Source organism: Numida meleagris, chromosome 23 (assembly GCF_002078875.1).
Source record: "Numida meleagris isolate 19003 breed g44 Domestic line chromosome 23, NumMel1.0, whole genome shotgun sequence".
In the NCBI taxonomy this organism is placed as follows: Eukaryota; Metazoa; Chordata; class Aves; order Galliformes; family Numididae; genus Numida; species Numida meleagris.
Window position 1 is genome coordinate 4,211,670 of NC_034431.1, and position 13,546 is coordinate 4,225,215.

Genomic DNA, 13,546 nt, shown 5'->3' on the forward strand with positions numbered 1-13,546 from the left:
TGGGGGGGAGGGGGCTCTTCTTCCGCTCCGGCGCCGAACGGGTTAACGCCATCCGGGAGGGCTGTCCGAGGCGTTCACACGGAAGGGTGACCGGCAGTCTGAGTTTAACAGCGCTGGTGAATGAGCTAGGAAGGGAAAACGAAAACCTTGTTTCCCTTTTCGGGGCAGGGCTGGCGGTGACCGGGTCGGGAGCGGTGGCGGCGGCCGCGTGTGCCACCCCCGGGCAGCGGTAAGGGCCAGGGAGTGCCTGCGTGAGGCACGGACGGTCTGCAGCTGGACAGCAGGAGTTGCACGAGGGCAGGGTGGAATTGCGTCCGTTCCTCCGCTCTTCGGGCTGGGGCGGTTTGCTGGACGAGCAGCCGGGATGGCTGGGCTGCGAGCTGTGGGTTGCGAGGGCTGAGCCAGAGGGCTGGCTGGGAGCAAACGGCGTGGCCCCGGGTATCCTGGTGCTAGCAAAGCCTGAGGTCGTATCGCCCGGGGCGTGGGAAATGGGCAGTGCACGGGGGCTGGATGGTCCAACTGAAGTGGGGGAAAACAGAGGTGAAATGGGGGCAGGAAGTGGCTGGTCAAGAAAGCAGGAAGAGTTTGTGAGAACGGGAAAGGGTGACAGTGAAGGGAATCCGGGTCCGGGGATGCCTCCGTATTCCCGGGACAAAGGGATGGGCTGCACACTGCAAAAAGAGACGGTGGAAGGGACAGCCCGGGGCTCCCTGTGCTCCTCGGTGCTCACAGCAGAGCTCTGCTCCCGGCGAGGAGGCTTCCAGCTTCCCATGCAGCTCTTCTCCTGGGCAGGGAGCTCCCTGCAGCCCTGCGTGAGGTTACTGGGGGTAACCCAGAAGGGTTCCATCTTCCCCCAGTCCCAATGAGAACACACAGGCAGTGATTGCGGGCAGGCCGACATTTCACCTTGCCCTGTCCCAGGAGTCTCCTTTTCCCCACCAATTCTATTTCTGGCCGTTCTCGAGGCTGTGCTGCCAGCGGTCATTCTCCTTTCCTGCCGCTCTGCAGTAGCCGAGTAGTTTGTCTTGCACTGTCCCGCTGGGATAAGGCAGCAGTGCATCCAGCAGTGCTTTGCTCAGCACAGGGGCCAGGCAACAGTTGCAGGATCATCCTTCCTGACCCCATCGACGATCACTGGGTGCCCTGCAGCCTGCCTGGGTGAGGCTTTCGGCTGGACCGCCGTCGTGGCGGATGCAGCACCTCTGCAGGAATGGCTGCTGCTCTGTTACGTATTTATTCATTCATCCGTTCCATTCATCCGTGGGCTTATCTGGGCAGCGGGTGCACCCAGGGCTGCACAGAGCACCTGACACGGGTGGAGGTGCCGTGCTGAGGCAGGTCATTCCTTGGTTGGCAATGCCAAAAGAAGCTGAGGGTGTATATAAGAGAAGCTGAAGGTATGCGTGTACGTAACATACCGTGTGTATGCTTTGTACGCAGACGCTTGCTTATCATTGAGGAGAGGGGAACTTAGGATTCTCTAAGTGAATTAGAAGCTGTGGATTTTTTTTTTGTTGGTTTTTTTTTTTTTGGAAAATGCAGTTTGGCACATAGCAGCCGACGGGAGAAAGGCAGGAGGCACTGCCTGCTTCCTGGCAAACCCTTGGTGGCCCATCTAATCAGTGCCATTTCATTCTGTCCCCCATCCACGTCCACTGCCTCCACCTTCTCACAATGTTAGCTTTCCTTCTGATAAGGAAATAAAAGTTCCCCGCTGTAAAACCTGTAAAGAGGCCCTTACAGTGTCTTTAATGTGATCAACTCAATCATCTGGAACGGATTCAGCGCAGGGTTCCTGCAGCCCTCCATGCTGCCAGCCGGGTGCCAACTGGCACTGGCTCTGGCACTGGGGTGCTGAGCTGTGAATATGAACGGGGGGGGGGGGGGCTGCCAGGAACCCCTCTTGTCAACTGCTTCCCTCTGCATGGGGACAAAGTCCTGCCTGCTGTCCCCAGGCTACCTCTTGGGCCTCTCGAGTCTTTCGTTGCAAAGTGCTTTGAGATCCTCAGCGGGGAGAGGTGCTCCCAGCCGTGACGTGGGGTTTTTCCATCGCCGTGCTTGAAAGCGGCGTTGGCTGAGCAGTGGTGACCTGCAGGTGCTGGGTCAGGCCGGGCTGCAGCTGGAGGGCGGGCTGCTTTGTGGGGAGCATCACGGCGTGCCACTGCAGGAGCCGGTTCAGCTTGTGCTCTGCAAAGCTGCTTTCACATCCCACAGCAGCTTCCAGAAGGCAAAACGTTGCCAAAGTTTTGCTCGGCCTTTGAGTTGTTGGTTGGTACTTTCCCATTGCCCTACCCGAAGCTCAGAACCAGCGACGTCAGGCTATTTCAGGAAGCAAAAAGTGTCTTTTGCTGCTATTTTCTCATTAAACCTCGCTCGCTGCTGCTGTGGAACCGACCTGTCGGGTTCTAACCTGGCCTGAAGCGTGAGCTCGTGGCTGTGTCAGCATGGGCGAGGTGACAGGAGCACGCTGAGCTCCTGCCCTGAGCTCAGAGCCGGGGTAATGCTCCCAGCTCCCTGCAGAGCTCCCAGCCCAGGGCACACGGCCCCGTTTGCGGAGGGACGTGCAGGAGCATTGGCAACGAGCTGGTGGCTGACGAGCCGCCCACGGTGGCAGAACCCAACGCATCTCTGGGCTGCAGCTGAGTTTGCAGGGAGGCTCCTGCAGGATCCTTGGGGCACCGCGCACAGCTGGGCTGAATCACGAGGGAACCAGACGAGCCGGTTGGCACAAGCTGCTTCCAGGCTGTGCTCCCACGGGCACCCCGTGCCCTCTGCTCGTGCTGCTAAAGCTGGGGACAGCCCCTTCCCACCACCAGCACCGCAGCAAAGGTGGGGACAGCACCGGGGGGAATGGCCTTTGGGGATGAGCAGAAGCTGTGAGCACTGCAGGGTGGGCTGCTGAGTCCTCGCGTGGATGGCCACAGTCCTCAGGAGCTCTGAGAGGTTTGCGTCTTGCAACATCATCGCTTAAGGTTGCGGTGTCTCTTGCTCAGGCTTTTTCCCAGGCTAGCTAGTGTGGTGCAAAGTGCAGAAATCAATGAGAGAGGGACAAAGGTACTCCAATCCGAGCGGCCCCCGGAGACGTTGTGTTCCCAAATCCGTCCGATTAAATCAGGGCAGCTGTGACGCTGGGTGAGCTGGTGCCGCTGGAGCTGGGACCCAGTTTGCACTTGAGACACGTCCGGTGTTAATTACCAGAACTCAGCCATCCCAGCACAGAGAATTCAGGCTCCCGAGCCCAGGTGAACGGTTGTTTAACTAAAGCACAAACCCTCTCCTGATCCCTCCCTCCCTTTGTTTTCCTCCTGGCTGCTGTTGCAGTGCAGATATCCTCCTGGCCTTTCGGTTTTCTCTGCTTCTCCCAGGGAAGGTTCAGCCCAGGTGAGCAATGCGCTGTGCACAGACGTACCCTCGCAGCCTGCTTTGTGCAGGGCTCCATAGCAGGAGAGAAACCCCCTGCCCGAGCTGCTCAAATGCAGAAGTGCTGTCTGTGGAAGGAGAGTTCTCTGGCCATGCCACCGTGCTGGGTTAAAGTCTGCATTCCTACAGCCATTGCTGTCATGCACTTACAAAAGTGCAATGCGAGTTGCAGGTGCAAAGGCCACCGCTGCCAGCGCCGAGTTGCGTTATATGCCCTGCGCTGCCATTCCTGCGTGTCCCTGCCTCCATGAGCACTTGCATTGTCCACATGCTGTCCATTTGCTGTTTCTCCCCATCCCTGGGGCTCATGCAGCCCTTGCACAGCCCAGCACCGTAAAGGCTGCGGCACTTCTCTGCTCTGCAGCAATCCCAAGGCAGCAGCTCCTGGCGTCCCCTGCTGTGTGTGCATCCCAGGCTGCTCCTGCCCCATTTGTAGCACGGCTTTGTGGAGACACATGGCCAACGTCTCCTGCCCCTTTGGCCTCTCCATGGCATGCTGGGGATGGCTGTGAACCGTCTCATCACCAATACTACTGTTCTGGAAAGGAAAGTGTTTCAGTGGGACTTGCCTCCCTGAAAGACACCGTGCAGCAGTGAGGGTTCCCATTTACCTTTCTGACTGCAGGAGACAGCGAAGTGACTCCGTCTGCTCCCAGCCATGCAGGAACATTACAGGACCCACCAATCACATCCCCGCCTCGAAGCAGTGGCAGGTACCAGATGGGCCACCTGGCTGTAAGACAGAAGGTGCTCCCAAGCCTGGTTAGTCACGGCTCTGCCTCCATCTCCCTTCTCGGCGTTCTCTTTACCTGGGAAAACCCCATAATCAGACCGATCCCGAATCTGTTTTTCCTTTCCCGTGGAAGATCCATTCCTCCCCCCGTGCTGCAGCGAGGCATCCGGAGGCAGGGCCAGGCGTGATAGCGGGGCCGTGCAGCTCGCAGCTGGTGGCTGGTGGCCAGGGGATGCTCTGGGGACAAGCAAGCGCAGCTCGGGGCACAAAGGCGCGACTGTGCGGGGCTGGCACCCAACACCCCGTGGCCACCTGAGTGCAAAACCGGCCTTGTTCCTGGGCCTGGCAGCGGAGGGGCTGTGGCCACAGCATGTAGAAACTGGGCCAGGTGCCCCCTGGACCCGGAGGTGCGCTGGGTGAGAAGGGTTTGCTGACCCTAAGAGCCACATCCCCTGCAGAGCACCTGTGCTGATGGCCTTCCTGCACAGGAGGAAGTGCTAAGGACGAGTAATCAAAGCCAGTTTAGGGGCTGTATAAATGCACAGAGGAAAAAGATCTCCGCTGCTCCAAGGAGGTCAGAGCACACAGGATGCCCTCACGGTGCCGCTTGCCTATGTCACCCTACCCAGTTAGCCAAGGCGCGTGTCATTTGAGAAGCAGTGTTGTTTTAAGGGCTGGAACAGAAGGCAGCAGCCAGAGCTTGGTGGCGTGCAGCGGGGACAGCAGCGGGAGCTGCTCATTGCTGGGGCTGCTCATGTTCTTCCCTTTATCAGCAGCACCGAGCTGCAGAGCGGGGCATCTTCAGCAAGCAGGGGAGAGCTGAGGCTGTGCCCATGTATGGTCATTAGGGATCAGGGATGTGTCGCGTAGCAGCATCCCTGCCACGTTATAATTCATATCAGCTGCTGGTTTCCATAGGACCCGGGACCCCTGTTGGCTCTGTTGGCTGGGTGCTGGCACTGCACCCCATCCTTTGCCTTTATCCCTCTCTCCTCAGCCCCTGGCCCTTCTGGGAGTTGGCCTACAAGAGAAGGATGGTGGCAGGAATGAATTCTCCAGGGCTGGTTATCACGCTATAGAAAGAATATCCTTTCTTTCATAGCGTGGCAGGAACAGACTTTCAAAAATGTATCCTGGTTTTTAAATACTCTTTTCGCCTGTGGTGTAAATACTAAAATGTGGTTGTTTTTTTTTTCTCTCTCCCCTTTCTGCCGGAGTTTAAAAATATCGCTAGCCCGGGGAGGTGCATCTCTCAGCGAGATTTATAACGGCTGCTCTCAAGTGATGTGGAAAATGAGCCTCCCTCGGCCCCATCCTTCCTGGCACCTTCCAAGAATTTATTTCCTTTATTTGCCTGAGCCTAAGAATACTTAGAGGCTGCATCTCCGCCCAAGCAGTCTAATTATTTAAGTTTTGTTTATGGCCAGCCTCTGGAGAGGCAAGTAGGTCCAATCCCTGCCTGGCCGGGTAGTTCAGCCCTGCCTTAGTGCTGTTTGATAACGATCAAACTAATCATGGATCCATCATCGCTGTGTATCAGCCCGGCTCTGTCAATTGGCCGAGCCTTCGGGGCAGGCTGGGCTGTGCACAGTGGCAGGGAGCAGCAGCAAGGTGTGGGATGGGGCTGAGGGATGGGGACTATTGCCCCGCACTTGGTGCACGGCAGGACGGAAAGTTTGTGGTGGAGCATCTCGGGAACGCCAGCCTAGGAGATAAGCTGGAGGGGCAGGTTTGCCTCAAGATCTGTGCAGCAGGATGGCGGTGGGACGTGCTGCGTAGCTGCAGTGTGGAGTGAGTTTGTCGGGACTCAGCTTCTTCTCCAGACCATGCACCTGAGCGATGTAACCCAGCTGGGAGCAAGGGCTGCGCGGGAAGGGCGAGGACGGAGAGAGGGGAGGAAGGAGGAAGGAGTTCCCCAGTTCCCCTTTTGCACTTCAAGGCAGCTCCTCAAGGTCGGCTCCAGGCACGGCTGTGTGCAGATGCTGTCTCAGCTGTACCCTCTCTGTGGCTTAGGGGGTGGACTCGGATTCGCAGCTTGGCTGGTATCGACCTGAGGCCTTCTAAATTCGCTCCAGAAACACAAGGCCATAAAAGCTTCCTTTTTAGCTCTCTCTCTGTTTTGTGCTCTCGGTGTCCCCGTGCCTGCAGAGCACCTCGCACACGGGGAAGCAGGAAGATGTGCAGCCTCAACGCTGACTTCCACTGGCGTGAATCAGCTTTTACTGAAAGGGAAAGCTTGGCCTGGAGGTGATGGCAAAGGCAGGCTGCGCTCCGAAGGGCTGGCAGCACTTCTTGGCTTTGCCACACGCTCCCTGGAATACCCTTGGCCAGCTCCCTTCACCTCCACGTGCCTTTCCTCTCTGCTCACGTTGCCATGCATCTGCAGGCACCTTGCACAACCTGTCCTGAGCGCATTGCCCAAGCACAGGGCGAGATGACCCCCTCCTTTATTCTGCATTTCTTGCTCCGAGCGGCCAACATCAGGCAGCAATTTGCCCAGGGATTTCAGAAAATCGCCCTGCGCAGATAGGTGCACAACTAGTGAGCGCAGATAGGTGCACGACTGCTCTGCCTGTGCAAGCACCAGGCCCAGTTTCTTCAGTGCAGTGTGTGGGTTGGAGCTGTGGCAGTGGGTGGCCGTGGTCTGCTGGCTTCCCTGCCTGGTTTCGCTCAGAGGCCGCCCGCTTTCCAGCTCCGCTCGTTTTGCATTTGGGTCGCTTCTGGTTTGCAGTCATCATCTGGCGAGGGGGGGGTGAAGGCAGGTGAGGGGTGTTTGCTGGGAATCCCTGCTGCAAGAGGCAGGAAGGATGGCTGCACGCCGGGGACAGCGCTGCAAATCCTTGGGTATCTGCAGCCAGCGCCGCGCGTGTGCCATGCATTTCCTAGAGCAAGTTTCCCAGCACCAGGATGCAGATAACTGCAGCTCCTGTGCTATGAAAGCCACAGCAGTGATCCGTCTGCTGGGTGAGGATGATTTTAGCCATGTGCAAGGATCTCTACGGTATTTCAAGGTTAGGAGTGCAAGCTCAGGTGTGAAAGCAAGGGAGCAGCTCTGCCGCAGCCCCCCCCCCCCCCCCCCTAGCACAGAGCTGGGTGAGTTATTACAACATCCAGCCAGGACAGAGAGAAGGATGGTGGGTGTAAAGTTCAATAATTGTTAATTATTACCCGCAGTTCCCATGAGACTTTCTGGCCAAAAAAAACACAAAAAAAACCCACACGAAACAATGTACTTCTCTTTTGCAAAGGTGTTTTGTGGGACATTTGTCACTGTCCTGGCCACGCTGAGTCCTATCTCGCTGCCTCCGTTCTGCCTCCAGTGGGATTAATAAAGAGCTGCTGGAGAGCTTCTTATCTCGAGCTGAATAATGTTTGTAACACGGGGAGGGGAGGCAGCTTTGATCCGGGGAAAAAAAAAAAAAAAAGAGAAGGGCCATTGGGGCGGGGGGTGCGGGCGGGCAGGGCTGTGCGTGGGAAGCTGGCACGGCGGAGCTGCACCCAACCTGTTCTGCAGAGCTGTGGGTTAGGGCTTGCCGGGCCGGGGAAGAAAGGGCTGGAGCAGCTCCAGGGCTGCTGGGGGCTGTGTGCTTCCCTCTGATGGGGGTTCTGGCTGCGGGAGGCCGGTCCTTGGGGTTTGGTGTCGGAGGAGCCCAAACATTTGGGCTTGGGAGCTGCTGCCCGCCCCCGAGCTGGGCAAAGCATCACCTGGAGCATCGCTGAGCGTGGCTCTGTGCCACAGCCTCCCAAGGGGCCTGAGCCCAAAACGAGCAGGAAAAAAAAAAAAAAACCCAAAACCAAAAACAAACAAACAAACAAACAAACAAAAATACAGTGATGAGGGATGCTGCGGGCATCCAGCGAGCCGGGCTGCAGATCCACCCCCTGCTCCCCCGCTCCCAGCCACAGCCGCATCCCGGCTGGCAGCAGTGGTTGCCCGCAGGGCAGGGCCACACCTGGGAGGCAGGAGGGGCCCGGCTCTTCTCACGGGTGTGGGCTGGGAGCCGGTCGGGCCGGGCCGGGCCCCCCCCTGGGGCCAGGTTCCCCGTCAGCGTGTGCCAGGGCCTCAGGAACGGAGAGAAGAGGGGAGCGGGCTCGGCTCTGAGCATCCCCCAAGCAAAGGATGGATCCTGTATCCCATATCCCGTTTCCCAGGAGCGGTGGGGACCTCTGGGAGGCTCCAGGTGTTTGTCTGCTCCAAAGCCCCACGTGGACGATTAATCCATGGGGAGATTCGTGCTGAGTTTGGTCTTCACCCACCCAGCCTGCTCAAGATGAATCCGTCTGGGGGATGCTGTGCAACGCCCCGCAACGTGGGGTGAGGTTTGGTGATGCCCCGTGGGTCTGCGAGCACCCAAAGCTGGGGAAATCCGAGCCATGAACGCTGGGTCTCAGCGGGTGCCACCCCACTGGGAGGGCACTACATCCGTCCCCCCCCAACCCTGCAGGGCCACCCTGGGGTGACGCCGTGCAGACGCCTCGCCATGGCCAGACGATGACATCCCCGTCCCCTGGGTGCGCGTTCCCCGCGCCGTGCCGCTCCCCCTCCATGGGGCTCCGGCCACCCAGCGCCATCTGTTCATTTTCGGCCCGTTGCCATGGCGACGGGGTGGCTTGAGACGGGGTTTCACGAGCTGCAGCTGGGGGAACGCTGGGAAAAAAAAAAAAAAAAGAAAAAAAAAAAAAAAGCACACGAGCGGGGAGAAGTCTTCCTTTTCCTGGGCGGAAATGAAGGGGAGAGGGATGGAAATGGCCACGCAGCATTCCAGCCCCCCCACCCCCCACCGCGCCCATCCCCGGCACGCGTGTGCCTAACAGGCTGCTTTGTGTCCCCGTTGTCCCCCTGTGGCCGTGTTCTGCCCCTTGGGCTCCCGGTGCAATCTCAGAGGTCGCTGAAGCTGAACCAGGGGACGTCGGGTGGGTTCCGACGTGTCGGTGCTCACGCTCAGCCCGGACGGTGGGAGCAAGATTTGGGGTTTGCTGCAGTTGGGCCCCTCCTCTCCCCATGCAAAACTTGCGGTCGCATGGGAACATTCTGCAGGTGGGCAAGTGCAGGCTGGCACGGGCTGGGATGGGCTCCCCACGGCCAGGGAGGCTCAGCCCGGCCCCTGCTTTGCCTCTGCACCAGGGGTGGGTTGGGTGGGGGTGGGGGGGGTCACTGCTCAGAGCACACTGCTCCTGCTCTGCCTCGCTAAGCCCAGAATAGAGAGTGAGCCCAGAGAGAGGGGCTCGCTGCTGTTTGTGTATGGATGCGTGTGCGTCTGTGTATAATCCAGGTGGAAACGGCTTTTAAAAAGCAAACAGAAGAGGAAGCAACAAATTACTATCTGCTTGTAGACAGGAAGATCTGGGCTAACGTGTGACAGACGAAAATGCAGTCTGACAGATTGACAGATAGACAGACATGTTTTTGTGCTACTTTAGCATCCTTATAGAAACAGAAGATAATTCAGGTTGCACAGGAGCTCATTAGGTCACCTACCTGCCTAGTGAAGCGGATGGGCGTGCTCAGCATCCTTCTTCCAAACCCAGCACTGGTGCACAGGAGCTGCAAGCAGGAGCTGCAAGCATGAGCTGCATGCAGGGGTTAGGGCACGGACCTGCTTTTGGGTGCAATGCTGCAAAGGCAGGTGGGGGTTTGGGTTTGTTGCTACTAAATTTGAGGAAATGAGATCGACAAAGTGAGTGGTTGCTGGGTACCTTTGCTGGAGTCTGGCTGTGCTGGCTGCAGTCCCTGCCAGGAGATTTGCTCTGGGTTTTGCTGGATGCGTTGCACCCGGGGCAGGGGGAGGTGTGTGAGGCCAGAGCTGCTTGCAGACAGCCTTGGTGTGAGCAGTGGGAAGCAGAGAATCAGCCTTGCAGCCCTCGAGAGCACAGAGCTGGCTTCAAATCACTTTTGCCCTCCTCTCGGAGCCCGGATCCAAGGCTGAATGTCACCTCCTCCCCGGTGACTCGCGATTTACCAGCGCTCATCCCAATTTCTATTTGCAGAGCCAGTGCCCTTTTCCTGCTGGCTCTGCCCTCCGTGCGGTGGGGAATCAGCACATTCTGGGCTTGAAGCTTCTCCTAGATTTATGAGCTCGCTCTTCACCTTGAGAGTAAGGCTCCCTTGCCCCGAGACAGCTTTGAAACCCAAAACACCAATTGCTGACTCAAGCAAACACCATTGATCCTCCAGCAAGTCAAAGCTCTTCCTTTTCTCTTTATTTTAGGACGCGAGTTGTTGAGGTTTTGCTGTTGGCCTTTCTGTGTTTCCCTTTTCCTGTGCAGATAGGAGGCCCAAAATATTCCGAGCAAGATCAATGTGACTTGAAAGAACCCTTCGATAGCACTTCTGAGGGACACTGCTTCCTTGCCAGAGACCAACAAAAAAAAAACACACAAAAAAAGCCTCCTCTCAGTTTCTTCTCCCCTTGAAAGGCAACGCTCTTTAATTGGCTTTTAATCTGAGGAAGACGGGAGCTGTTTGCATTGAATTGGTAATAGGGGATAATATCTTACCCTGAGTGATGGGTTATTTGATCTCTGTGCATCAGAAACCTGAGTGTATGTCTGTGAAAAGGGGGGAGGGATGGGGCTGGCTGGGGGCCCAACCAGGAGCACAGCTGCTTTCTTATTCCCAATCATAATTAGAAATAAGATGGGGAACAATCGCTGTTTGTCCTGTTGCTCCAGGGCATCGAATGACACTGGGAAGCCTGGGGGAAAGCCTTCAAAGTTGGCATGGAGCACAAGAGGGGTGTTACCATTATTACCTAGCCATTAATGGGTCAAAGAGCAGCGCTGCAGGCTGGCTTTGGGTCTTTGGGATGCTGCAGATGGGCAGTTTGCAAGGAATGGGGGCAGTCTGGGCTCAGGGCTTTGGTCTGGGTTGCAAGGAATGGGCTGTCTTGGCCTGGGGCATTGGTTTGGCTTTGGTTCCCATTGACGTCCGTGCTTCTGTCCCCACTGTCACCACCCAGGGCTGAGTGAGGGCATCCACGAGGACTTCTGCATCTCTAAAAATCACTGTCAAGCCTCTGCTGGTCCCACACTGGGCTTTGAGAAGGGGATGAAAGGGAAATAAATCAGCCACCGCTTTGCCCTCCCGAAGCGATGCAGTGGGATCCAGAGAGGCGACCATTGATGTCAGCAGCCCATGGATGGGGCTGTCGGCAGCTCAGCCACGCGCTCCTGGAGAGAGCTGCACCCACGGACAGGGCCCCGAGTGCTGAGCCTGGTGAAACGCGTGCTGGAATGCCTCCTGGCTTCATGCTGACTCAGGCGCACATGGGAAACTTGGTGGTGTGGACAACACCGCCCGTCGCTGCCTGGGTTTGTTTGGTTTGCTGCTCGCCGCAGCTGCCTTCGGAGCAGTAAATAGCCATGCATGTTGCTCGTGGTCTGTGCGAAGAGGTTAATATTTAATTGGAGGCCTTCGGTTGGGCGGCAAAGCGTAAAAATCCACTTCTGTTGTTTTTAGGGCCAGACTTCCCAACGAGCCCGGGGTCCGCTTTTAATTAATCGGTTATTTTAAGATCGCAGCGCACTGCTTAGTGACAGGCTTTCTAAACACCTCTCTTCCCAGCAAACCACCTTAAAAACACCGAAGCATCTGAAGTGACTGGAGCCCAGCGGGAGAAATATTATTTATACAAGAAGCGCTACCCGCATTCACTCCTCCTTCTCAGGGTTTTATTGCAGGTCTGCTCACACGGTTGGGTTCTGCACCATGGCACCCAGGAGGGGTATCTCTCCTGCAGCAGGGTCTGGCTTTGCTAGCACGTCCTCCCTCTGGCTCTGTTGGTATCGGGCATCCAGGCCCTTCGCAGCCATTAGTGCAGAAAGCCCGCTGCGATCTGCCCAGGGAGAAAAGCTGAGCTTTGATTCCCCCCATCAGCAACGCCGACCACCTATGGAAACGTTTGCAGCAGGCACCTACGGTTGGGCTCCATGGCTGGGCCATCTGGGTGGCTGCTTTGCTTCTCTCCACACAAAGAGAGAGCACTTTCTGCGCTCGGAGGCACCCAGAGCTCGCTCTCAGCCCCTCGCCCCTCTGCATTGCGCAGCCCAGGTTTCTCCCGCGTGCAACATTTCCGTGTCGGCTTCAGGAATTTGGCAATCCGTGGGGATCTCCAGTTTCTTTTGCAACATGAGGCCTTTGGATCGTTATCCCTTGAGAACGAGCAGCGGGATGGCCAAGGCTTCGCCAGCTGGTGTTTTCGGTGTGTAGGAGGGCACGGCTCGTTTGCAAGAGGGACCAAGCAGCAGCACGTCAGCTCTGTTTCCTGCTGATCAGAACATCACGCCCGCTAAAAAGCAGTGACTGGATGAGGTCAGGGAGTCCAGCGGTCCACCTCCAGGGCCCAGTGCCTTGTCAGGTCTTGTTGCTGAGGGAGCAGGGCTCTGCGCGCTGAGCCAGCGTTGGATGGTTGTGCAAAGGTGGGGAGCTTGCATCTGCCCCACTGATGTAGCTCTGGGGCCAGTGAGCTGCATGGGGCATGGCTGGCAGTATGGTGAGCAGGGCGATGGGCAGGTGGTGGTTGGAGGCATCCATTGCCCCATAGTCTCGTTGACTTCTGATACAGGGCATAAAAAAGTGCGCCAATCCATCTGAAACCAAGAGAAGACCTTGGTTTCAGACCTTGGAAGAACGGCGCTCTTGGCAGCAAGTTGGTGTTTTGTCCCCTTAACCAGACAAGGCACGGGAATTCTGCACAGTGTGGGGCAGATTTTACAGTCTTTCCGAGAAATACTTCCATTGCTGGGATCCTGAGTCTCAGTTTATACAGAGATACCAAAGGAGAAGCGGGTAAGGTCCTTTACATGCCCTGAAGGGCACGGGGGACAGATTTCTTCCATCCAACACCACATGGGATGCTCGGTGCAGGACCCAGCCCGCAGCCCATCCTGCACAGCACACGGGGATGCAGGAGGGGTTAACCCTGCGCCGGAGCATCCTTTGTTCGGGGCAGGCCCTGAGCGATGGGAGCGGAGCACGCAGGAGCGAACACCACAAAATTGCACACGTCCGCGCTTTACGATGCTGATTTTCAGTTCCAACAGCTGTTCCATTTGGAACGCACAGACGTGCACTCCAGCTCGGTGGAAGTCAATTAAAAATAAAACCGAGGGAGCAGGACCGGTGCAGGAGCCCAGCGACGCTCATCGGCCATAAAAGTTGCGTCCTTTCAAGCCTGGATTTTCACTTCCATTTGCCACAGGCGGTGGGATCTGATCGGAGCGCTCATTAGCATAGAAATGCTGTTGGTTGCTCCGCATTCCTGGCCCCGGCGCTTTGTTCCTGCTCACGGCGTGAGCCGCGATCAAACCTCCCTCCCCTGCACCGCCCCAGCCTCTGCCCGGCTGTGGGGGGCGGGGGGAGAGGATGGGAGGGAGAAGGGGGATGGGGGATGG

General features: G+C 57.3%; 1 protein-coding gene across 4 annotated transcripts in view; it reads left to right on the top strand.

Annotated features, from left to right (window-relative positions):
• Positions 1–13,546, top strand: part of NECTIN1 (nectin cell adhesion molecule 1) — a 71,893-nt gene that overhangs the window by 1,193 nt on the left and 57,154 nt on the right. Inside the window, exon 1 of one of the 4 annotated variants that reach the window (XM_021375766.1) lies at positions 45–229. The exons of the other annotated variants lie outside the window; for them this stretch is intronic. The gene's annotated coding sequence lies outside the window, so the exon portion shown is untranslated. Of the gene's footprint in view, positions 1–44; positions 230–13,546 lie in introns of those variants that run through there. 4 annotated transcript variants of the gene reach the window in all.